The sequence below is a fragment of the Glycine soja genome, chromosome 8 (genome assembly GCF_004193775.1).
Source record: "Glycine soja cultivar W05 chromosome 8, ASM419377v2, whole genome shotgun sequence".
Classification (NCBI taxonomy): Eukaryota; Viridiplantae; Streptophyta; class Magnoliopsida; order Fabales; family Fabaceae; genus Glycine; species Glycine soja.
Window position 1 is genome coordinate 34,860,253 of NC_041009.1, and position 27,687 is coordinate 34,887,939.

Below are 27,687 nucleotides of genomic sequence, written 5' to 3' on the forward strand. Positions count from 1 at the left end.
GGACGGTAACTGTGGATATCGGTCCATTGGCGCTTTATTAGGTATGGGGGAAGATTCGTGGCCGTTAGTGCGTAATGAATTGCTTAAAGAACTTGGCAGGTGGTCGCATGAGTACATGAACCTCTTCGGTGGGACAGAGAGATTTGAACAATTAAAGTTGTCCCTACTTATTGATGGATTTTCAAAGGTATGTTTTTAGGTTAATTTTTTTTAATAACAATGTTTAAATTACTTACATGTGTATGTTTGGTTCATTCAGGTTAGTGTGGACAAGTGGATGGATATAACAGACATGGGATATGTGATTGCTTCACGGTATAACGTAATCCTTGTATCGTTGTCCCAACAACAAAGCATGACATTTTTCCCTCTTAGAAGTCAACCACCACCTGACTCTTCTGGCCACCGCATCATATGTGTCGGTCACGTGTTTGGAAATCATTTTGTTCAGGTACATTGAACATAGTTAGTGTAACAATTATGCAATGACTTCGCTGGTTCGTTTGGCACGGTCAGCGCATGATATAATGTTTGTTCATGTACAACAGGTTTATTTGAAAGACCATTGTCCGTTGCCGCCCCCAGCGCTGTTGTGGTCAACCAATTGTTATTCTCAGGCAAAGCAATGGGCAATTCCATATATTAGTAGAATGCAGGAATACACAAGCTTGATGTCATTCAAAACACACTATGTAGACCTAAATGAAGACTAAACATTCATTGTTTATTTATTTGTATTCATTATGCGATATAATTCGTTGTAACCCGTCACTAACCAATTAATATTATCAACTACTCGTTTGGTTAAGCAAGGAAATTGTTGGTCCAACAAAAATCATTTACGCGTGCAGCATACATCATTGTCATAATTGACAACACATAATGACATGCATGCGTATTACAGTTTGAGCGTGACAACACATTGGTTGACTTCAGTACACATTTTGAAACTAGCAGTCGCTCGACAACACATTGGTTGACTTGACTACACATTAGCGACAACACATTGACTGACTTGACTACACATTTACGCGTGTCTATTTTTTTGTAAACAAAGTTAAACAAAGGCTCGGTCACAACCATCTATATATATGGCAGACTAGGCTACTAAATCACACATTATCTTGCTTTCAAATAATCTCCCAACTGATACACAAACTATGGCATTTGTAGGAGAAACTAGCAGTCAGACGATTGTCAACTCAAGGTTGGCTTTCATTTATCCAAATGGATCGATTATGCACAATGATACTGGGGTTTACTTCCAAACTTCAACTCCGGTGCCCATTCGAGTACCAAATAGGTGTGATTTTGCAAGCCTAAAAACCAGAATACACAATACCCTTCAGCTATCCGACAAACAATTTTTGGATGAAATTCACTACCGGAAGCCATTCACCGATACAGGTAACCAAATTCGCTTTGAGTGTATCAAATTGATAAATGATGACGATGTCAACACAATGTTAATGTGTAATGATCAATTTTCTTGTGTTGGTCCGATTGAGTTATTATGCACCGTTGGAAGAACACCAGATGGAATAATAAACTTACTTGAACGCACTATGCCTCGTATTCATGACGCGATCCTGTATTACAACGACAAATGGAACATGCCACCGCAGAACAAATTTGTTGGTTGCGCGTTCACAGGAAAAAATCCTAAGAAATTTCAAATTCCTTCAACATGTACCATCGATGAACTGGAGAATTTAATCAAGCAAGTTGCACCTAAAGGGATTCCCCCTCTTGGAATTCACGAATCACAAACGGTAAGACGATTGTTTTTCCGCCAACCAGCTCGGTTTGAGTATTCAGATATGGTTATAAAATATGAAATAAATGAGCTGATCACCAACGAAGAACTGCTGAAGGTGTTAGTACAATCTAACTACTGGAAAAAATATGGACCAATAGAAATTTTAGCTGTCTTTACTAAATATGTTGAAGACGAGGTCAGTGGGACGTCGCTAAAGAACTGAATGTCATGTTTAATTTTTTGTTTTTTCGTTGATGTAACCTTTATATGTTTACGGCGTGTTTAATTCCCATAATAAAGTTGAATGCGTTGTTTCAGTGGTCCAAAAAATTAATTGTTAAAAGGGTTCATTTTGTATTTTTTTGGATCTTGAGGCTTTGTTTTGACGTGTTAGTTGACGGAACCATGGAACGGGACTATTTTTTTGGATTCTTTGACGTCCAAACATGAGAAATGGCCGCCCTCCGTTGTCTCAGGGCACTGCCACACCCACGCAAAAAAATCCCAAACATGGGTACTTGAACATGGAAAAAGGGTTCATTTTGTATTTTTTTGGATCTTGAGGCTTTGTTTTGACATGTTAGTTGACGGAACCATGGAACGGGACTATTTTTTTTTTATTCTTTGACGTCCAAACATGAGAAATGGCCGCCCTCCGTTGTCTCAGGGCACTGCCACACCCACGCAAAAAAATCCCAAACATGGGTACTTGAACATGGAAAAAGGGTTCATTTTGTATTTTTTTTGGATCTTGAGGCTTTGTTTTGACGTGTTAGTTGACGGAACCATGGAACGGGACTATTTTTTTTGGATTCTTTGACGTCCAAACATGAGAAATGGCTGCCCTCCGTTGTCTCAGGGCACTGCCACACCCACGCAAAAAAATCCCAAACATGGGTACTTGAACATGGAAAAAGGGTTCATTTCGTATTTTTTTGGATCTTGAGGCTTTGTTTTGACGTGTTAGTTGACGGAACCATGGAACGGGACTATTTTTTTTGGATTCTTTGACGTCCAAACATGAGAAATTGCCGTCCTCCGTTGTCTCAGGGCACTGCCACACCCACGCAAAAAAATCCCAAACATGGGTACTTGAACATGGAAAAAATATTCATTTATGTAATTCTTACAAACAAAACTCATGATTCTAAAAACTTATGTTTTTTATGTAATTCTTACAAACATGGGTACTTGAACATGGAAAATAGGTTCACTTATGAATTATTAATCATTTTAAAAACTTTTATTTTTTATGTAATTCTGACAAACAAAACTCATGATTCTAGGTTCCTTTTTTTTAAAAATAAATTTAAAACAACCGTAAACTTCGCTTAAGGACCACAAACAATTGGAATAACAAACTATATTATAAAATAATAAACTGTGCAAAACACGTCAACTATATTAAACAAAAACTGTAATAATTACAAATATTCATGTCAACTACAACACAACAAAATAAATACAATGATCAATGGTCCGTGCGGCGTCTCTGACGAGCCCTGACCGTCCCATCAGCACTGGGTCCCCCTCTCGCAATCGTCAGGCAGTCCTGCATAATGTCATATAACTCTGTGCCTGCAGTGACTATCCTAAGGTTGAGCACACGCTCCAACCTGTGTGCAATCGCCTCATATCCCTCATAATCATCCTGTCAAAGTCAGTAAAAACATTTATTATGAAATTCAAAATAAACAACAACTCATAAAACATTAAACGCGCAAATAATCTTACCACATATGGAGGGGGGTCAAATGCCACTGGAACCTGGGGGCTGGGCGGCTGTATGTAGTCCTCAGGGTCTGCAGCTGGTGCATCCCTCTGCTGGTCAGCTGCCTGGGTCGGTGTCATGAAAGGATGAGATATGCGGAAAAACCACTAAATGTAATCCGCAGATACCTGCCCAGGCACTAAACAAGGCTGACCCGCAGGTAGTAAGTGATCCGCAAACTCCATCCACCTGTCATCTATCTGATCCTGTGACAATCGTGCACTAACAGGCGGCGGAGGGATGCTCTGGATGTAACCGAACTGGCGTACCACCCTCTCCGGTCGAACTGCGACGATCATAGGACCCCATCTGAGCTGACCCTGGAACGATGAAATCTCCTGAAACGCCCTAACACCCCGATGCTCCATGTACGGCAACCAGGACACATCTGTGACGGTCAAACCATCACAACGTGCCCTGTAGGATGCTCCTGTGATGCCCTTCATGTGCGCCTTCGACGTCAACCACCGGGAAGCATGTGGGGACGTCTCCTGGTATGTATCGTCAGTCACGCACTGATGCACACTAGGGAAGTGCTCATAGATCCAGCACTACACAATAATTGAGGTTAAAATAACATAAAAACATGTTTAAATCATAATCGAACCTAACATATTAATAAACACAAAATTTACCTGAAATAGCGTCAAGTACCCCGCAAGCTGTCGGGTGGTGGTCCTACAAGCCTCATCTAACTGGTCGTACATATGAACAAGCGCGGTAACCCCCCAAGCGTAACCACCACTATGAGCGAGGTCCCGGAAAGCGTCAAGGTGGACCACATGCACGTATGTTGCACTCTTATTAGCAAAAAGAGTGCAACCGACAAGGTGCAGCAAATAAGCGCGAGCTGCGACAATCCACCGCCGGGCCTGACATCTGGTCTCATAAATGTCACGAACCCATCCTAATCGTACATATGCTCCACGTGTGAGTGCTGTCTCGGCTCTGGCCTCCTCCGCAGACACTTCCAGCAACTCCGTGAGCAAGAATCTGGCCTCCTCCGTAGAAAGAGCGTGGAAACTGTGCAAGGCGCCAGTGATGGGCAAATGTAGAATGGACGACACATCATCCAATGTGATCGTCAGCTCTCCTACTGGAAGGTGGAAGGTGCTAGTCTCATTGTGCCACCTCTCCACAAATGCGGATATAAGTCCAGGATCGCCAGTAATAACTGAACAATCTATCAGTGGACTTAATCCTGTGGCAGCCACCAGGCCTTCAATCTCAGGCACTGGCCTCCCAATCAGTGTCAGCTTCCTCCCATGTGACACTAACTTCAAATCAGGACGTTCCTGATTTGAAGTACAAATTATACAATTATTAAAAAAAATTAATCATAAACAAATAAATAAACAATGACAAATGATTAACAAATTAAAATACCTGTCCACTCCACACGGCATGTGCAACATGCTCGGCAAATGATGTGAGCACTGACGGGTCACGTGGACCACCAGGGAATCCCTCTGCAGCATCATCACCATCTGACCCCTCACCACTATCAGCATCCTGTGCGTCCGCACGCATCTCAGGTGCCTCCGTAGGCTGCTCAGGGACATCATCAGTCATGTCAGCGACGTCCTCAGCCATATCACGTCCCTCCGTAGTCATCTGATGAACGCGTAGCCTACGGGCTGAGGCAGTAGGCCTACGCCTCTCGGGAACATCGCCAGCATCCTCGTCAGCAGCTCTATCTCTGCCTACAACTCTACCTATGGCACGACCTAAACCTCGTGTTCTGGCCATGATCTGTAAATCATGTCGAACACGTATTTTTTTCGGTCAAAATATACACAATTTTCTTTATAAAAAATCAACTTTATTTATAAACAAATAAGACTAACTTAAATCAAATTATTTTCACACATACACGACCTAATTTTAAAAAAAAAATTAAACAACTTCATTTATATAAAAAAAAACAACTAATGTAAAATAAAATTATTAATAAACATGCACAACTTAATTTTTTTTTAAAAAATTAAACAACTTCATTTATAAAAAAAAAACACAACTAATATAAAAATAATTCATTACTAAACATCCACAACTTAATTTTTAAAAAAAATTAAACAACTTCATTTATAAAAAAAAACACAACTAATGTAAAAAAAATTAATTAGTAAACATCCAACTCTTAATTTAAAAAAAAATAAGAAACTTCATTTCTAAAAAAAACACAACTAAATTACTTAGTAAACATCAACAAGTTAATTTTTTTAAAAAAAAAATAAACAACTTCATTTATAAAAACAAAACACAACTAATATAAAAATAATTCATTACTAAACATCCACAACTTAATTTTTAAAAAAAATTAAACAACTAATGTAAAAAAAAATTATTTAGTAAACATCCACAATTTTTTTAGTAAATAAAATACTTCATTTATAATAAAATAAACTAATTAATTATAAAAAATTAGTATTTTTATAAAACTTCCAAAACACACAACTTTAATTATAAAAATAGACAACTTCATTTTTAAAGAAAAAACACTAATTTAAAAAAAAACAATAAACAAAAACAAACACAACTACTTTTATAAAAAAAAATTAATTTACAAATTAATATTTAGTAAAAATACACAATTTAAATTATAAAAAAAATATGACATCAAAAACCCAAACTTCATTTTTCATAAAATCTAAAAAACAAAATAACCAAAATAAATAAAATAATTCATTTAAAAAAAAACAAAACAATTTCTGTTTAAAAAAATTTTAAAAAAAAAACACAAAAAAAAAACAAAAAAACCACTTCCGGAAGAAGTGGTTCTTCCGGAAACATTCCGGAAGAAGGGGTTCTTCCGGAAAGGTCTTCCGGAACTTTGAAAGTTCTTCCGGAAGTGCGCGTCTTCCGGAATTCTTCCGGATGAACCACTTCTTCCGGAAAGTTCCCGGAAGAGGTTTTCCGGAAGTCTTCCGGAAGAAGTGTTCTTCCGGAAGACGTTTGGTTACTTCCGGAAGAACACTTCTTTCGGAAACTTTCCGGAAAAGGTTCTTCCGGAACTTCCGGAAGAACCCCTAACGGGTCTTCCGGAAGACGCCGTCGTCAGCCTTTTGTGCCATTTTTTCCGGCGTCCTCTCGTCTTCTCCCCTCTCGTCTTCTACCCTAGGTTTCGTCTTCTACCCTAAGGTTCCGTCTTCTACCCTAAGGTTCCACTAACCTAACGTTACACTAACCTACCCTAATGTAGTGCATAACAAAACCAAAGCTAAGAAGAAGGCCACCTACCTCGAAAGCAAATGGGTCCAAGGGCTGTCGGAGAAGCTCGCGGAGAAGAAGCTTGTCGGGGAAGAGAGAAGAGAATAAGCTTTTGCGGAAGAGACACAGTGAAAAAGAGAGAATGCTTCCGAAAGAGGGAAAAAAATGCTTTTTATTTTTTTAAATGAAGGGCAAAATTGACCTTTCATTGAATTGCTGGGTGCACCAGCAATATTGCTGGGTGCACCTAGCATATCCCAACAAAGTACTTGCAAAATAGAAAAGTGGGTATGCCCCGACAAAAGACGCAGGGCTTGGCCGGAAACAACGCCATCAATGGACTTAGCAAAGTGCACTTGTGGGCTAGAAATCACATTTTTAACCACAACCCTAAGGTTTATGAGTTTTTTTTTCCACTAATGAGTTTTCTTAACCGGTCATTGCATCATTATCAAAATTTAAATATATACAAAAATAATTAATTTCACACTAATTATTATAAATCTCAATTAAAAAATAATATTATTTTTAAAATATCCGTTAATATCATGAATAAAAAAAATCATTAAAAATAAAATCACAATTAAATAAGATGAAATTAGTCAAATTTACTTATATTTAAATTCTTCGTATAAGACAATTTTTTTTTTTTGTGTTTTGACTTTAGAGAAAGTATAGTTTTTTTTTTTAACGCAACATACCAAGATTGAAAGAGGTTTTCTGCAAGTACTTACCCTCCAGATAAACCAAAATAAGTCTTAATTTGGGAAAGACTCCAAGAAGTACTCTCTCCTTCACCTGCCTCTTTGATTGCCTGCTCCACAATTGCACATGCAGCAATATGTGCCCCAGCTGACTGCCCCAGGCCATTAGGTAAATTCTATGAAAAAGGCATCATTATTGATCACGAGAAGCAATTACCCTTAAAGCAAGTGAACATGTTGGATGTCTAAATGAGAAAACTTTGGAGTTAAGGGAATGATTATTTACCTGTTAGGGTCACCTCCATATTCTGCAATATTGTTGCACACAAATGAGATGCCTTGAGAAGCATCATATATCATCACTGATGGTTCCCTGGGGAAAATTTCTGCAAGAAAAGAGATGTTATATAACACAGCAACAGAGCAAGTAACACTCAATTTAGTACACTATTTATCATTAGGTGAATCTCATGCAGCTTGACAGAGCCAATTTGAATTACATGTGCTTTTAGTAGTTTGTGATGAGGTTAATAAAAGCCACTGATTTCCTCGTGTTGGTTTTCTTCATTACTGTTTTCACTACCAGTTTTCATTTTGGCTTGGACTTTTCCATTTCAACAATCCCCCTGTTTACTATTTGCACTAAATAGGATAGAATTTAGTGGATCTTTAGGACTCCGACCATGTTTTGCACCCTATACTGTAAAAAACAGTACATTCTCTGTTTGTTCTGTTGGTCTTCGTGGCCATCACTAACACTCAAAAGTCAAAACCATGTTACAAAAAAGACCCAGCATTAGTAATTTTTTGAGAGCAATTTATTGAGTTAAAATAAATGAATAAACAATTTGAGAGTGGAGGCATCAAGCGGGTTAGAACAGAAGAACGCAGAGGTAAAAATGACAGTATTAGAAGTAGACTCACTCCTAAACACTAGCTAAAGGGAGGAGGGTTGCTCAAGTCTTTTAAAGTGGGACATCTTAAGAACACATTCCCCATGAAAAGGACTGGACATTTGGAGCATGAAACTTGTAAAACTTATCTGAGTGGCCCAATGTCAAGACTAGATAAGCTGTCATAGAAACTAACTGAGCCTAATTTACTTTCCAAAATTAGCTCAAGAGAAGAGGTATCTGCTCGAGTCCTATAAGGAATATTCTGGTCATATTCCTAGCCAATATTATATATCTTAACATATAGAAATGGAGGAAGTAGACAAAAATATGATTCAAATCATCTAAAACACTGTTTATATATTTTAATTAATTTATTTAGCAATTCTGATAATGGATATGGGAAAGTTTTCTTGCAATAAATGATGTTATTCTGGCATTGTTGGGAAACAATTTAATCGTAATGACGATTTTTCAATCTCAAATTCCCAAGGGTTTTGAAACCAGAAAAAGGAAATGAAATTCAGATAATAGTGAATAGTGAACTTTGAATGATCAACTCTAACAACAGTATGAAAAGTCGCTAATAAAGGAGTTCCATTATCCATATGCTAGGAACGCTACAAGATGAAACCAACAGCTGACACACTGGTCATACGGGTGGTATGACTAATATGTTCAACTTTTAGGAGGAGATGAAAAGGCAAGAATGAGATAGAGAATCAACACAAACAACTATGTTCACTAATTCAATTTGGATAGTTGTGATACAAAATAATGACCTTATACTACTCTTTATATTAATAAAACCAAAAGAAAATTATACACTCTACTTCGGGTAAGCTAAAGATATATATATATATATATCTCGCTATTAATGACCCTTCATCTAACAAGCTAAAGCTTTTAAGATAATTGGTCGTTGACATGATATCAGGCTTCTATGATCAAGTGCAAGTGCTAGATTCTTGCCACATCCATTCTTCTACATGAAAGTTGAATTTCAGCACAAGATGGGCCAGTGCAATGTGCATTGCCTATTTGTCTGTGCTTTAAAACTCAAAGAGGACTTGCATAAAGAGGCACATTAGAGATATTAGAGCCATTCAGGAGTCGCCATAAAACTCTAGGAAAAGTTGGCTATTCAGGGGGTTCACTACAAATAATGGTTTGCTTAAACATAAGACTTTCCTAATTATATAACAATATTTTATATTTCTCAAAAGAATTTTCGAAACAAAAAGAGAAGAAGGAAAACCATCAAAGAGTGAGAAATGCAAGCAACACCCACTTTAACACATCCTTTTAAACAGACTCTTATTGGTTGAAATTTATTAGAAATTATAAAAGTTAATGGTGTGACATTATTTAATGACTCATGATTTTGTAGTTTCAATAAAATTTAAGTTTTTAACCAATGATATAGAGTGTTAAAGAGTGTGTTGCCAGCACTCCTCATCAAAGAATTTTTATTTTATCATCAATATATAATATAACAAGAAGAAACCGACAGTACAATCTAAAAACATGAGGACCTGGCCTAAAGCCTAAATTAAAACAGAAAAAAGATAGAGAATTGATGATACAGTTGAAATAGAACCCAGGAATAAAGAGTTTTCTTCATTAGTAGTACAGATAAGGATTTGTCTCCATAACAAATTTAATGCTGCCAGATAGTATATCTATTACCTAGAGCAAAATACTAATGAGAATTGGGGAAGAAAATATCACCTGTAATCTATGCATGCCACAATGATATCTCTGTCTGATAACTGTTGACCTAAAAGAGAACCCCATGCTTTGTAACTGCACAAATACAATGCAAATACTTCAAAACTAGTAAGAACAGAATTGGTAAATAGTGAATGTGTGTTTGCATACACTAGACACACACAAACACATCAAATACTTCAATAATAAAATTAATGGCATCCGATTGCATGGGGTAAGATAAATTTCAAAAAAGAAAAACATGGTATAGAATTAGAAAGTCCTCAGGTTGAAACTACCCACTTAATAAGACATTATACAGTTATATTAAATATTTATATAGCTCATGCAGCAAGTGTAATTTTAGCACATTATTATCTGTATGACTTTACTACAATTAGTATTATTAGGGATATCATTGCAAAGTTACTATTGTCAATATAAATATACGTGTGTGGTCAACATTAGACACAGTTACCAAAACTAATATGGTATTAGTAGTTTAGGGTTTGATCCAGTCTGCCTTAACCTTAACCTCTTTTACACAATTTTGGTGTCTTAGCGCATGTTTGGTTTGCAGTTGAAAATATTGCGGGAACATTTCAATGTAAATCAAAAGGATAAAAACAAAATGAACACAAAAACAAGGGTCCTGATCCATTGGCAAAATTACTTTTGCCTCAAAAGTAATTTTGTAACGGAGAACCAAACATGCACTTTGTACTTGCATTTATCTTGTGATTTACATTGACAACATTGTCATCACTGGAAATGATCATGGGCATTCTTTGTTTCCAACAACATCTGATCCTTCAGTTTCAAACCAAGGACTTGAGTCCTCTCAAATACTTCTTGGGTATTGAAGTATCCCAATCTGCTTCTAGCATTATCCTTAGTCAAAGCAAATATGCTTTTTACATTTTTGAGGAAACAAGACTGATTGATTGCAAACTTTGATATGATTATAGTTATAGATCCCAATGTCAAGCTAAACCCAGGTCAGGAGGAATGGAAAGAACCCAGGAAAATATTGGCACCTAGTTTAACTACCTTACAATAGCTAGACTTGATATTGCCTTCGCTGCAAATGTGGTTAGTGAATTCTTGAATGCTCCTTGTCGTGCTTATTAGGATGTCATGTTTGCATCCTCAAATACATTAAAAATGCATCCAGAAAAGGTTTGCTTTGTGTGTACAAAGGTGATACCAAGATTGTAAGCTACTCTTATGTTGATTGGGCAATATTTCCATATGATAGAAGATCCACGTTAGGCTACTGGCATGGGGGAAACTTAATCTCATGAAGAAGCAAGAAACAAAACATAATTTGTATTTCCAATATGAATGCTAAATACCGTGCTATGGCAGGTATAGCATGTAAAATAACGTGGCTTTGACAATTAACGCCAAAATTAAAGTTAGGAGATGTCAAGGAAATGAAGTTGATTTGAGATAACCAAGTCACTCTCTACATTGCTTCTAATCTAGCGTTTCACGAGACAATCAAGCACATAAAAATTGATTGACTTCATTCGAAAAAAGGCTCTTGCAGGCAAAATTACAACTGGCTTTATCAATTCCAGTGATCAATTTTGTTGGCATGTTCAACAAATCCCACAAAGGGTCCCAGGTTGAATAGCTTGGTGCACATGATCTATATGCTCCAGTTTGAATGGGAGTATTAAATATAGCACATGTAAATACTAGTTCTAGATCATGTTAATGTGTAAGATTTTATTACAATTAGCCTTTATTAGGGATATCATTGTACAATTACAGTTGTCAATATAAATACTCGTGTATGTGGTCAATATTTGACACACAATTACCAAACCTAATTAGTTCAACCAATATCCTGATGCATCTCAATAAATGAAAACCTTTTTGCCACCACCATGATGTAGTAGAACATCGACAATGCGTCATCTTTAACAAAGTTTAATGCTGAGTATACATATAAATGAACTTCTCTTTCTAATAGGTGATAAAAATAAGAATTGAAGCTCATATACCAACAGATAATAACTCCATGGCTAAGGAATATCCTCTCAATCAAAAAACAACATCAAAGCCTTCTAACACCTAATTCCATTAAATCATAAATTTGAAATTAATCACAGACATCACTTACCCAATAATCCAGGCCCCACCAGTAACAAAAGCAACAACTGGTTTGGTACCATTGCTATTTTTAGGTAAATACAAGTCAAGCCTGCAAAAGAAAATAAGCTATTAATCAAAATTACAACACTTGTAGGAATTTATAAATATGGAGAGACAAATGACAAATTGACAATATAGATAAAGCATACCTATTTCGTGGTTTATCTCCATAAACTATGCTTCTGCGTATCTGATTGGAGAAGAAATAGTAATATCCAACTATAAAACAGAAGAGCAATGGATATGTGATATTGATGTGTGATACTAATGCATTTCAAATCAGAATCTAGACATACATAATTATACGTATCAGAATCATGTTATAGACCACTGAATTCAGACCTTGAATAAAGCCTGGGAAAAGCAGTACTGCATAACAACCAAGGGCAAGAAATCTTGTAATCCATTTATAGCCTACCCTGAACAGAAATAAATGATCAGAAAGCGTCCATAACTGGTACATGCGAAGATATTCGTGTAAAACAAACAAACAGCAGGATGTTAAATTTCAACTTAAACCATTTGACATTGAGTAAAGGTGCCTTATAAGAGTGAAAATAAGTCAAATCAAGCCACGCACTAGAAATCTAGGCTTAGCTTGTGAAAAAAATTTGTGCCTCAATCTTTACTCATTTATTGAAACAAACCTAACTAACTAAAAGCTTGGACTTGACTTGTTTAAAAAAAATTAAAGCTTGAGTTTGGCTTGTTTAGCTCATTTATAACTTTTTTTTAGTTTGTGAAATATTTGCTTAAGTTTTTTTTTAAAACGCTATCAATTTAGTATTTAACCAAACATTATAGAATTATGTGTACATATATAATTTGTATTTCCAACAAGAGAGATAGCAAAATTTCATATTAATTGCATTACCAATTCAGATCAGTTGGATCAAGTTATAGTAAATAAACCTCAAACCAAGGCCAACTCAAGAGTAAAACAACTAAAACTTGAGCTTTAAATTCACATGTTGACTAAAAGGCCTCAACTTTTGTTTTAGACCTCACTTCCTATTGGGCCCATCCTCTCACTTGTATACTCTACTTTGGTTGTCATATTACTAGTTGTTGGGAAAACTCGAACTTTCCTGCTTCGTGAAGTTTAAGATAGACACTTAGTAATTAAAGGTAGTAATGAGAGCACACGATTATAATTCTCCAATATGAAGATTCTTCCACTATACAAAATGATAGTAGGGTTACAAGGATGTGTTTACAAAATTGACTCACTCTATGGTAGCTCACTCAAGCTTGAGGATAGAGACTTCCCAAGCTATTTATCTTCTCTCTCAAAGAGGCTCTCTAACTTTCTAGCTTTCTCACTCCAAGGAGTGGATTCACTCTTGTCTCTTGGATCGACTCACTCTACGGTGGCTCACTCAAGCTTGAGGATAGAGACTTCCCAAGCTATTTATCTACTCTCTTAGAGAGGCTCTCTACTTGGATGGTTAGGAATGAAGGCTTCTACCCTTATTTATACTACTCCACCTCCACAATGAATGGTGGAGATTACTTGTATCTTAGGGTGGAGATTAATTCTCTAGAATGCTCCACACATTCTAGGAGTCTCTACACTCTTCTACTCCCTTCCATATCCTTCCATAAGGTTCCAGAAGGTTCCACACATCTCCAGAATATTCTAGAGGTTTCAACATTCTTCCACAAGCTTCTAGAGAGTTCTACATTACTCTAGAGTTCTCCGGAACGTTCTAGAAAATTCTACACTTTTCTAGAAAGCTCTAGAATTTTCTAGAACCTCTCCAATTAAGGAGGGATCCCAACAAATCTCCCCCTCCCGACTTAATTGGGGTGTAGTAGCAAACCGGCACCTTGACAGCAATCTTCAAACTTCTTTGTCGCTAGTACTTTGGTCATCATGTCTGACCAGTTCTCGTCTGTGTGAACCTTGTCAAGATGTACTTTCTTTTCCTTGAGGACATCTCGGATCCAATGATACCTTATGTCAATGTGCTTTGTGCGGGAATGAAATGATGAGTTCTTTGCCAAGTAAATTACACTTTGATTATCGCACTTCAACACATACCTATCTTGATCTGTTCCCAGCTCCTGCAACATGTTCTTCATCCACAACATCTCCTTGCAAGCTTCAGTGGTGGATAATGCAACACACTTTTGCAGCTTTGATTGCCAGGAAATAGCTCCCCCTGCAAAAGTAGTTAGGTATCTTGATGTTGATTTCCTTGAATCAATACCACCGGCCAAGTCTGCATCTGTGTATCCTTCTAACATAGGTTTTCCTTTTCCAAAGCATAGACATCTTTTGGAAGTTCCACGTAGATATTGGAGGATTCATTTGACAACAACCTAATGTTCATTCCTCGGGTTGGCTAAGAAGCGACTGACGACTCCAACTGCATAGGCGATACCTGGTCTTGTGCATATCATTGCATACATGAGACTGCCTACTACAAATGAATATGAAATCTTCTTCATTTCCTCCATTTCTTTCTCACTTGTGGGACTTTGCTTCGAACTCAGCTTGAAGTGTCCAGCAAGTGGTGTGATAACCGACTTTGATTTGTGCATGTTGAATCTTTCCAACACCTTCTCAACATACCTCTCTTGGGATAGCCATAACAGTCTTTTTGTCCTATCACGAGTTATTCTCATCCCAAGGATTTGTTTAGTCGATCCCAAATCTTTCATGGTGAAACTCTTGCTTAGATCTTTCTTCAAAGAACCTATCTTTATGCGATCTTGTCCAACAATCAACATATCATCCACATAGAGTAGAAGTATGAGAAAGTCACCACTTGCATACCTCTTTATGAAGACACAATGATCACTTTTCGTCCTTTTGAAATCATGTTCTTCCATGAAAGCTTCAAACTTCTTATACCATCGCCTTGGTGCTTCCTTAAGGCCATATAAACTCTTCGTGAGGCGACACACTAAGTTTTCCTTGCCCGGAACTTTGAATCCCTCGAGCTGCTCCATGTAGATTTATTCTTCTAGATCACCATAAAGGAACGTCGTCTTGACATCGAGTTGTTCAATCTCCAAATCTTGCACTGCTATTAGGCCAAGGACAACTCGGTGGATGACATCTTTACCAAGGGAGAGAATATTTCTTCAAAGTCAATGCCTTTTTCTTGACCTAATCCTTTGACAACCAACCGAGCTCTATAACGAGGCTTTGATTTACTACCTTCGGTCTTGATTTGATACACCCACTTATTCTTCAAGGCTCTTCTCCCTTTTCGCAGCTCCACCAATTCATAAGTGTTATTCTCATGCAAGGATTGCATCTCTTCTTGCATGGCTCTTCTCCACTTTTCAAATTTGTAAACACCAACAGTGGTATCAGAGCTAGATGGTTCAACTTGGTGACCGGCTCAGACGAGTAAGATGGCGGTGATGGATCTCAGCCTTGGGTATCCCTTGTATCGAAAGTCTTCCTGGCGGTGAATCTAGGCAACGTGTCCCGCAGATGGAGCGGCGGTGCAAGTACCGTAGGTAGCTAGAGCATGTAGGCTTTAATGGCTATACTCGTGGATGATGACTTTCGCTCGAGGGGGGGGCTACCATGTGGAAGAGACTCACACTTGAGGGAGAGATGTGTTGGAGTACAAGTGTGAGGTGCAATCTCACATCGGGTAGAAGTGGAAAGGCTGAGCACCATATAAGTGAAGAGAAGACTCATAAACCTAAGCCTTAAGGTTTTGGGTTAGAGTGTGGTATCAGGTTTTTTTATGTGGTGGCTCGTGGTCCACAGGAATCTCCCTGGTATTTCCTCCCATCGAGTTTTTCCCAACACTAGTAGATTCAAGATCTCCAACAAAACAATTAACAAAAAACATAAAGTTAGTACTCGAGATATCGGAGCATCTTGAAGCCGAGGCGAGTCAAGAGAAAGGTCTCAGAGGCAACCTCACGGCCGAGGGAAGACCTAGTGGTGGTGGCGGTGGCGGTGGTGGTGGTGGAGGCAGTGTCAACAGAGATGGAGGGCAATGAATCTTGGCAGGCGATACGCCTGAGCTGTTTCTGGTAGAAACAATGGCGGGTTCGAGAGGCTTTGTTGCGGGTTATGGTGAAGCTGGAGGCCCTGGGCAAGGTTGGCTTGCTGAAGGAAATTTCTTTGAAGGAAGGGAGAGAGTGTTGCAAGAGACTCACGGAATGGTCATTGTCGATGTCGTCGTCATTGTATTCTTTGGCTCTGAGCAATATCGAAGGAAGATGACTCAGAATCGCCGAATCTAAGGCACGGTGGTGGTAGTTGGGTGTATGAAGGATCTGACATGGCATTTTTTTATGAATTGGAATTGGAATGGATCAATCGTCACCATTGTCGAAAGGAGCTATAAGATTGGTTGGATGGTAAAAGGGGAAAGATGGGAGGAAAAGATCATAGGTTTCATTGGAATGGATCACAAGTAGTTGGATATGTTGTTCGAAATTCAATTGCGCATACTTTCACCGTTGGGATTTGTGAGATAATATTTGTGGAGGGAGAAAAAGGAATCTCATGAAGACAGTACAAGTGGAGACTTCAATCCCTTCTCCGTCTCTCTAATGTTTGCGAACTCTATCAGAGCAGTCGGAAGAAAAATTGGACGAATCTCAGGAAACCGCTAGAGATGCCGCTGTCGCTATTGGAAGACACGTGAGTCCACTTAGAGGTAAAAGATGAGTTTATCGCAATTAGGGGTTAGAATGAACATGTTTAGGGATCCTTAGAGAACTAAATTTGGGTTTATTTTGGGATGTTTATTGAATTATAATTTTCTCTTTATGATTATAAATACAATATTATTGTGTTCTATGTACCAATTGATGTTCTAATGAGAATTGATTGATAAACTTGAGTGCTCTTGATGTCTTTGTGTTTAACCCATAAATTTGATTAATTGATTTTGATATAATTGTGAGAAACTATTTTAGGAATTTTACACCCCATGTTGTGATAAAATCTTTTGTATAAATTGTTATGTTGAGGTTATGAAATGATGATTCAAACTGTGATTATGTGATAAATTGAACATGTGACAGATGATGAAATACATGTGTATTGAGATGAGATGTGTGTATTGAGTTGTGAACTATGAACTGTGCAATCACACAATTGTAAGACCCTTTAAGGGCAACGAGTATTGTGATGGGATCCATTGTGGGAACCTGACGAGTTAAAATGATTTTGAAAATAATTGAGTAGTTGTGTATATTGCATAGTTCATAGGTAAAGTGAATATGATTCATGAGATGTGATAACATGCTATTTTGAGATTATACCATTGTGATTGAGATCGAGTGTATGTGATAAATTGCGTATGTATGTGATTGAGATGTTGTGTGCATTGAGTATTAATTATTAATTGTACAATCACACGACTATAAGTCCCTTTAAGGGCGACGAGTTAATGTTAAGTCCCTTTTTGGGCGACGAGTTAATGTTAAGTCCCTTTAAGGGCGACGAGTTAATGTTAAGTCCCTTTTAGGGCAACGAGTTAAAACTATTTTGAGAACAATTGAGGATTCGTGTGTTTTGTACAGTTCATAGATAGAGTCTGTGTGCTAAAATATTTTCTGGGTTGGACCTGAATCAGGAGGGAGAGGCCCTGACGGACTCTTCGGAGTGTAGGCCTTGGGGGTCACACGGTTTGAGTGCTCCTTTAAGCCTATGTTGATCCCATATGGTTGGAGCATTCTCGCAAAACACTGTGACCCTAACTGGTCTCCCTATGATATTACCTAGTGAGAGTGACTTGACTTGCTAATGTGTGGTTTGTCTTGTCATGTACTCCTAGGCACCCAATGAGGTTTTTCACTGACATGGTACCACATTGCATATAGGCTTGAGTCTTAGCATAACTGTTGCATATGCTTGCTAATTGTTTATTATGAAATTGATGTGTTATTATGTCTTGATCGGAGTGTGTGATTCTTGTGTATTATGATTGATGATTTAAAGGTGTGATTGATGATTGAAAAGTGAATTTTGAATGACAAAGTGATGAAATAATGTGAGATATGCTAAGTAAATTGTATTTTGCTACTATATGTTGTCTTGTTTTTCTCTAGTAGTTAGGAATGTGATAATTCACTCCCGATTTGCTATTTGTGTTTGGATCCTGTGATGATCTTGAACTTTGTGTTCGGGGGAGCAGATGAATAGGTGGATGACTATGAAGAACATCATGCTAGAGGGCACGGGAACACAACGCTCTGATAGGATGTGACATTAGGATATAAGTTCTATGTTAATTGTATGAAACTTAGACATCCTTGTTTGAGCCGAGATGACTTTATTATTTATTTGGACAAGTTTGAATATGATGTAGAAGAAAGTGAATGTGAGTCTTTTACCCCTTTGAAAGGCTTGTATTTAAAAATGTTTTAAAAATACTTTTAATTAATATTTGAATTTTTATTCATTTATTAGTATATATGTGAGAGGTAGAGGGTGTCACAATTGGCAGAAACGTGAGAAGGTGGCTGGGTTCGAAATTGAAAATTTGAAAATTGGAGACGGAACGAAAAGTCTTGATTGGCTTAGGTTGGCAAAATGTGGGGCCCAAGTGGGTTTTTTGAGTTTGTCAAATGAGGTGTCTACTGTCTACAACTACAACACTACAACACATAAGTCCAGTTCAAATACTTCGTAATAAAGTTTTCGCAACGATGCATTTGTATTGTTTTTTTCTTTCTTTCAATTTACTATTTTTCTTTAGGTTAAATTGGTTTTTTTACTTCTTTAATTTATTATTTAAGTTATAATTTTTTTTTTCAATTTAATCCTCTAACTTTTAAAATCAATTCAATTTGATCTTTTAAATCATTTAGTTGATCATCTAATTTTTAAAATTAATTCTTTTTTAAAAAATATGCATTTTATAGCAATTTAAATCATTTAGTGATAGTTTTGAATGACCAAAAAAATGAGATTTTTTACAATTTAAAAATAATTACCAAACAAAATCAATTTAAATACTTAGAAAATCAAATTGAATCAATTTAAAAAATTAGATGGTGATATTGAATATAAAAAATAAATTAGAGGATTAAAAAACTAATTTAACCTTTTTTTATCACTAACGAAAATGCATGTGTGATAATTGTCGCGCATGCATATTCATATATTTATTTCATTAAATTTAATAATTATAAATTTATGTTATTATGTATTGATGTATGTATTAATTTTAGTTTATTATTTTTCCCAAATATATGTGTATATATATATATATATATATATATATATATATATATATATATATATATATTAGGCTAAATTATAATTTTGGTCCTTATTTTTTCAAATCTATAATTTTAGTCCCCCTTATTGTAACATTTGGTCTTCCTAGCTTTATAAATTTAAGATTTTGGTCCCCCTAGAAGATGATTAACAAATCATTTTGATTAATATAATTACTAAGTTAATTATAAATTAATCAAGAAATCATTAATTATTAAAAACTTCAATAAAATATTATTAACCCTAATCCTCCACAACACTATGTTCACCCTTTTCTCCGCAAACACCTCTTCCACCTCCTCTGCCACATGTGACTCTATTGACAACAACACCATATTAGGATAATAAGTCTTCTATTAAAAAAATTAAAAATTAAAAATTAAAAATTAAATTTTTTATTTAATTTATAATTAATTAATAACTCTATTAATCGCAATTATTAATTAAAAAACTACCAGAGACACCAAAATTACCAATTTATAAAACTAGAGGAACCAAATGTCACAATTAAAAATCATGGAGACCAAAATCATGTATTTAGGAAACTAGGGGGACCGAAATTGTAGTTTAACTTTTTTTTACTTCTTTTGTCTCAATTATTTATGGTACTATGATAGTTTAATATGTTTTTTTACATTGCTGGGAGTCATATTCTAATCATATAAAGAACTTTTTTTTTTAATTCAGCAAGCATTTCAAAGATAGCAGGCCTCTTAATTCGCATTACAACAAATGATAAAAGCGATTGAGGTACGTGTATGTTTATTTGTGTTTAATTTTTTTAATTTTAAATTATTGAATAATTTTGAAAAAAAAATAAGAATAAGAAAAAAATGATAAATGAAAGGAGGAAAACAAAATGATTCATCTATTCTTGCTCTCTCTAATCCTTGTTAAGTTTGAACAATTTAATTTTGATTTTGAGAATGCTTTGTATAGTTTGGATAATTTTGCTATGATTGTTGATGTTTACATTGAGTTTTAATCTTGTTGATGTGTATGATTTTAGTTTTAGTATGACAATGTAATGATTTATGCAAAATGCGTGTGAACATAATAAAATGGTAAATATAGGAATGATATATACTATTATGACATTATAAAGATATACATGATTTGATCAAGGAAACAAAACATAATGAGTTTATTCTATGTCCCTAATTCATGAACCTAATGGAAACGATCAAAAAGTTCGCTATGCAGTGACAACTCCCAAGGGTGGTTGTATGTAACTTTCAATGGCTTCTAGAGATATCATCCTCTTTGGTAACAACATTGTGGCGGTAGGGACTACCAGCGACAATGCATCACCAAAAGAGGAAAACTGTATATGAGGCTTCACTATTATCAAGCGAGTCGAAGACCTAGCATGACCACAGATCGACCTCCACTCCCTATGTCTCACACAAACTCGGGTATAGGGCCTAATATCTCAACGTTTGTGCAAAGGTGTAGTGCCATATGTGCATAGAACAAAAATATTTATGACTGCGAATGTAATAGATAAGCAGACACACACCAAACACAATAACATAGCAAAGGTTATATACAAATATGGAAAAAATGAAAGATAAAAGAGAAAAATGGAACATAAATAAAGAAGAAATCACGATAAAACATTGCACACTGATTGAATCGCTTAACTCTCTAACAAGTCTCTAGTGGAGTCGTCATCTATCGCAACCTACCCTACGACGGAGGTGCGAAAGGCGAAAAGAAAAGGTGTGTCTTCCAAAAAGAAAACGCGTAGGAGTCGCCACCAACATTTATTTAAGGAAAACGTTAAAAAAAACCAAAAAGATGTGCGAATTTTGAAAATAAGGGCTCGGGAGTTGTTTACACACAGGGAAGGTATTAGCACCTTGCGCACCTGTCACAAGGGACGAAAACCTTTAATCGAGTGTGCGTAACGTGACTTCAAAATTATGTATTTTCTCTTTTTATGTTTCTTTATTTTTTGGGGTCGACAAGGGGTGCCCTTGCTCCTACGTATCCTCAGGTGCGATGAGGAATTCAGACCTACGTAGTTCTTTAAAGTGAGAAAGTATGTATGTTGAATTGGTTTTATGCTTTTGAAAGATTCATTTTAATTAACAAAAACAAAAAGGTCGTTAAGGCATTGGACCTTTAACAATCTCAAGTGACTTTTGATGGAGAGAAATTCAATTATGAGTTAGTTTTATTTTGGTTTTGTTTATTAACTTTCAATCTCTTTAAATATAACTTTACGAAACTAGTGATCTGTTAAGATTAAACTTTACAAAAAAATGAGATTACCGATGATAGATGGAGAAGATGAATGTACACATAATAACAAAGGGGACCCCTAAGGGTACATAGATCACATTCAATCCTTAAAAATAAAACTAACCGACTGTCGCACGAAGAACATATAACAAGAAATGACGTAGGGAATGATCATGGTCGCGATTCGATAGCGCCTCAGCTTCATTTCCTCTTCTTTCTTCTTCTTCTCTCTCAATTCTCTCATTCCCTCAAGTGTTGAACCTTCCAACCCCTTAACCCCCCCCCCCCCCCCCCTCATCATGGCTATTTATAGAGAAAAAACCATTTTAGGGCGGTTGAAGCTCGCCTAGGCGAGCTGAAGCTTAGCCTTGAAGCTATTTCATGACCCAGGCGAGCTAGATGCTAGCCTGGGCGAGCTTAGGTCTAGGAAAATCCAAAAAAAAGACCCTTTAGCCCCCTTCCTTGGTATCTTTTTGTATTCTTGATCAAAAACACTAAGTGATTCCTTGCTTTGTACGGTAATTGGTGTCGAACATCGTAATTCGACTAGCGAGAATCAAAATATCAGTGAATGATAGTCCCCGGACGAAATTAGGGTCTAACATTTGTTTCAAAAGAAACAAAAAACCAGAATGTCAAAAAAAGGATGAGATAAAACACCACAACCAAATGAACTTAAAATTGTTTAGTCGCACATACGTGTAGAAGTTTTATATCTATGGTCTGTTTGGATAAACAACTTAATTAGAGTGCTTATTGATTAAGTGCTTACCATAAAAGCTCTTTTTTATAAGTTGTTTCAACAATTAAAGAGGAAATTAGGTTAAACTATTTTCAGACACTAGTTGAAAACAACTTGTGAACACATTATAAGTTATTTTTATAAGCTCTCTCAACTACTTACACACACATACTTAGTTTTTAGTTTTTACTTATTAGTTTGCACTTGGGAGTAATTTGGAGTGCTATTGGTGTTACAAGCAAAGTGTTTTTCCAATGAAAACCGATCAGTTATTAGACCACTACTCACAATTTGAAAAGAATATGTTTAGCTAGAAGCTATGAAAAGAACCTGAACTCAATCCAATCATACTTTAAAAGAATAACATTATATCTTGAAACTGTATATACAAGTAAAACAAACTTTTGGCATGCCTTTAAAATAAATAGTATTTAGTGATACTAAACCTTTCTCCATAGAAGGTGGCTGCACAACCATATGCATTGTTGTAACTCCACCAGGTAGATCACACAATGGACTCTGACAGTCTCCCACTGTTTAGTTGTTCTCCAATACTTTTCCAGCACTAATTAACTTTAAATCTTTTACAGTTCTTGGTCCATACTCCTTATCTTCAAAACAGAAACAAAAACTTACAGATCTCATATATATCTCTAAAAATAAAAACAAAGATCATTGAATGCATGACAACACAATCTCTAGTTAAAATATCATCACATTTCTTCGGCTAATGCATGTGATTTTCTTTGTATCCTATCTACCAGCAAGGCAACAAGTTGTAGTGAATTTGGGACTGGTAAGCTTAGTTGTCAATAATACGTGAACACATGAAAAATCACATGGCATGAACCCTTAGCTACAAGTATACTCTAGAGAAATTACAAAGGAATTAAAACCACCTTAATTTATTTTTTTAAAAATTAGTTTATGGTTTTGATAAAATATTATGACATAAACAATGTCGTTGTAAGGAGGAACAAGCAAACACAACATGGAATAAAAGAGCTCCAGAGAGGTGGAGTTTAAATTTAACAAACTACTCACTGAGAAAAATGGAACAGTTATATGAGACTTCTATTGTTAAAGCCTTTCTATGAAAATTACATGCTCCGAAAGAGTTCCTTTCTATGAAGCAAATGTCTCGCTAATGCTATTAATGCAAACCCTCCTCAATTTCTGAAAGGAAAAAAGGGATATCAGTAAACCAAGGCACAAAAAAAAAGATATGCTCAATATACATGTGCACAAGGATCTACAAGACAACATATCTTTCTACTACATCAACATTTTCTTTCTATGAATCGTATCACACCAATAGTCCTACACCTTCATGCTTTTCACTTTGTCCAACCGCTAGTCTTTCTTACTATGCAGTGTAGAGTTCATTACAACAAACAGTGACAAACAACAAAAAAACACTAACAAATAGGAACAACATAACACTTTCTGACATTGACATCTTAGTATTAATAGGAGGACTAAAAGAGATTCCAAAAAAGAAATAAGACACACAACTAACCTTTTGGCCTGTGAGAATGAACACTTTCTTTTAGGGTTACAATACTAGTAGCACCAAAATAACTTTTGGGCCCAATATTCGTACCATCACTCCACTAAAACTTGACTTCTAACTGATCTTGGCTCCCCGCCATACTCAGGGATTAAGAAACTCGCAAAAATTCAGAAATTAAATAGCTTCAACCTCATACTAAGAGGACAAAGTATTCCAGTGAATCACTTCAATTGAGTTTCAGCCATGAACAGAGGGAGTTAAATCGAAGTATCTCACTCAGGTAGTATTTTGCAAAATTTGATACATAAGAAAAAGGATTAGTCCTCACTCCTCTTAAATGACACTCAAAACCCAAATAGTATTCAAAATCTCAAATGGTATACTAGATAACCATGGAAACTATGAAGAGGCATGACATATATATAGATCTAAAATCATGTTGAGAATATAACTACGCTCTTCACTCACCATAATGCTCTATTCGATGTCAGTTTTGGGCGGCAAAATTTGGAACTAGATGACGACGATCTTGGCGTTCTCCATGCAGGTGGATCCCCTAGCGGCATGGCTGACCTTGTCAAAGATAAGATCTTTCACGAGCTCAATGTCATTGACGGTGTCATCGAGCTTCTTCACGATCTTGACATCACAGAGATCGACCATGTCAGGCTTGGCGACATCCATGATGAAGAGAACATCGTTGGCATAAAGGGGAGCGATGGGCGTGGAGTATTGGCTGACGACCTTGCTATTGAGGGAAGTGTTGGCGGACTTCACGAGGGAGTCGCAGTCGAAGAGCTCGATGGGGACGACCATGGCGGTGAGAACATCGAAGGCCTTGACGGCAGCCTTGTGGAGGGCATTGGAGACAACGGTGGGGTGGATGCCATGGGGGAGGAGGGTGCTGGCAATGACGGCTTGGGAACCCTAGAGGGGGAGTCGAATAGTGAGAAGGGAAGTTGAAGAGTGAAAGCACGAGAGAGTAGATGGAGAAATGAAATATTAAAAATAGTGGAAAATATTCTAAGACGGTTTTCGCAAAACTATCGTAAATCTATTGCATTTATTTATAAAAATGCCACCGTATTTTTTCTAAGTCAGTTTTTGATCAACCGATGTAAAATCAATGTCGTAAAAAGTGATTTTTTTTTGTAGTGATAAGTAAGCTAGCTAGTAGATAATGTTAATTCAAAATATATAGCATGATAAAAGTATTGTAACTATTAGCTAAGAGAGAGAGGTATATGTTTCTTTTGAATACTTTGTATCTGAGACAAAAAGTTGTCACATGATTTTCTAAGTAACAAGAACTTGAGTTTTTATTATGTGTTCATCAATTTAATTTATGTTGTCCCATTATCCTTTTCAAATCAAACAAACAAAAACATTTATCCTGTTCGGTACCATAAATTTTATCAAATTAAGCAGACCCTAAATACGAGGAAACAATGTGTATATTTTATTAATTTCATTAATAATATTTTGAAAGAGATTTTAGAATTGCATTGTAACAATAGATCCTAGTCCTACAAATAGAATCAACAAACGTGTTATGTCTTAGGTTTTAAAAAAATAAAAATTTATTTATTTTGAAAAAGTATTTTAACATATAAGTTATCATGGTTTGCATTCCAAAACTTTATGTTTAAAGATGTTACATCTAATTAACTTTTTTCTATTATAATTTTGATTATTATTATTATTCAATTATGAAACTTTAATTTTAATTGATATTTATAATTTAGAAATATTTTAGAGTATTAGGACTTTGGTGTTTTTTAAATATATTCATTTTGGCTAAAAAAAAGGCTTAATGTTTGATAATTGCTTCTCACACTTTATTTTGTGAGCAATTATCTTAACTTTTCTTTAGAATTTTTGTACATAATTGTTGTTTTGTTAATAAAGTGCATAAATAGATTTTATAAACTAAAAAGATAGCTTATGGTGTTTTTGTGTAAATTTGAATATTACAAAAATAGATTAGGATCATTATAGAATGATAAACTGTAAAGATGATCTCGCCATAGTGAGATAAGCTTTTGCCTCAGCAAAACATAACCCTTTATTTGTTGGAAATGGTTAAGATTCGCCATAGCAATACAAAGCTGAAGACCTTGGAAGCATGAAAAACTTGCAACAGAGAGTTGTCTATTTGCCCTAATGAATAAGGTCCAAAGGCATGAAGATCAAGTGCAGAGTCTTTAGTTCCTAAGTGTAGTTTCACTGCAGTAAATTATGTTTTCGTTGCAATGAAAATCCTTTGAGGCACAAAAATAATGTAACCTCGGCTCTATCTAAAGAGCTTGTAACATCCTTTGTAAAAACTTTTAATTCATTTATGAATTCTGAGAAATAGAATCTTGAACTCTTCCTCTCTATTTTTCCTTTTCTCTCTCCGTCTCTCTCTATCTTTATCTTTTTTCCTCCATTTTTCCATTTTGAGGCTCTATTAGGATCCTTCATGATCCAAATGAGTTAAATTTCACAATTGCTAGGTGATTGAAGTAGAATTCAAGTATGTCATTTATGCTTTTCTAATCAATTCTCGTAGTTAATGTGATCTTATTTCAGTTCTATGCTTAAATTCACATTAGGAGTGATTAATTTAGCTTTTATTGATTTGGATTATGTGAAAACAAGTTCAAATCCTATATTTGAATTGAAATTGTATAAGGCTTTGATGCTAGGAATGGATCGAATATTTGCATTTGTAGAGATCCATTGATATAGCTCTAAGTTTCTTGGTTTAAATCATCGAAGGAGTTAAGAATTTGTCTTGGAACTCAAAGATCAATCACTAAGGAGTTATGATTTGTCATTGTAGTTTGGATCTTGATTGCATTGAACTAGGAGATTGATTAAGAACGAGTTTCATATGAAGAATTCTATGATTTCATCTTAGCAACACTTTTCTCTGTTTGATTTCATTTTTGCTCAAAAAATTGTGTTTGAAAACCAAAAATAGTTTAGTTTCGCCATAGCGAATTGACGGCTCACTAAAACTTTCTTTTATGAAACACTAAAACTCAACCTATTCACCACAACAAATTGACAACTTTCTGTAGTGAATGTGTGTAAAAAATCATTTGTTAATTCCCTTTATGTTACACATAGTCTTTGTGGATACGATAATGCTCACTGTTTCTTTTTATAATTAGACTAGATTCACTTGCCTATTATGTCTGAAGTACAACAATGTTACTTTTGGTTCATTATATTTCACAATTATTTCGCTTTGGTACATTATGTTTTAAAAGTCTCATTTTGATTCTTTATGTTTTTAAAATGTATCATTTTGTTCTTTTTTCATATTTTTCGTTTAAAATGTTAGTCTTCTATTAACATTTAAATGTTAAAATAATTTATTTAATATAGGGACAACTAAAAACCACCCCTATATGTAATAGTATTTTCATAAATAAGAGTCTCACTATAAAAAAAGTATAACATTGTGGCAGGTTTTTGCGACCGTTATAATAGTTTTAATTTATAAAAAATACCCAACTCATTCCCAAATCTGTAACACTAAAATTAGATCCCGAGCAATGCACGAGCAAACTGATTTTATATTATTAACATTTTATTGTTGCTTTTTTTCAAAGACTAATATTGTTAGTTCTAAACATGTTTTTTCGATACATTTGCATTGCGTCTATATAGAATAGCTTGTATGGTTATAAACTTTCTATGTTTACAAACTGAAGGTACTACTAAATGGGCTGAGGAGGATTGAATTGTTGATATTGCACATCTTGCTGA

At 35.6% G+C, this 27,687-nt stretch overlaps 1 pseudogene; it reads right to left on the reverse strand.

The window, feature by feature from the left end:
- LOC114424103 overlaps positions 1 to 16,476 on the reverse strand; it is a 38,278-nt pseudogene extending 21,802 nt beyond the window's left edge.
- Between the last annotated feature and the right edge of the window lie 11,211 nt (positions 16,477 to 27,687).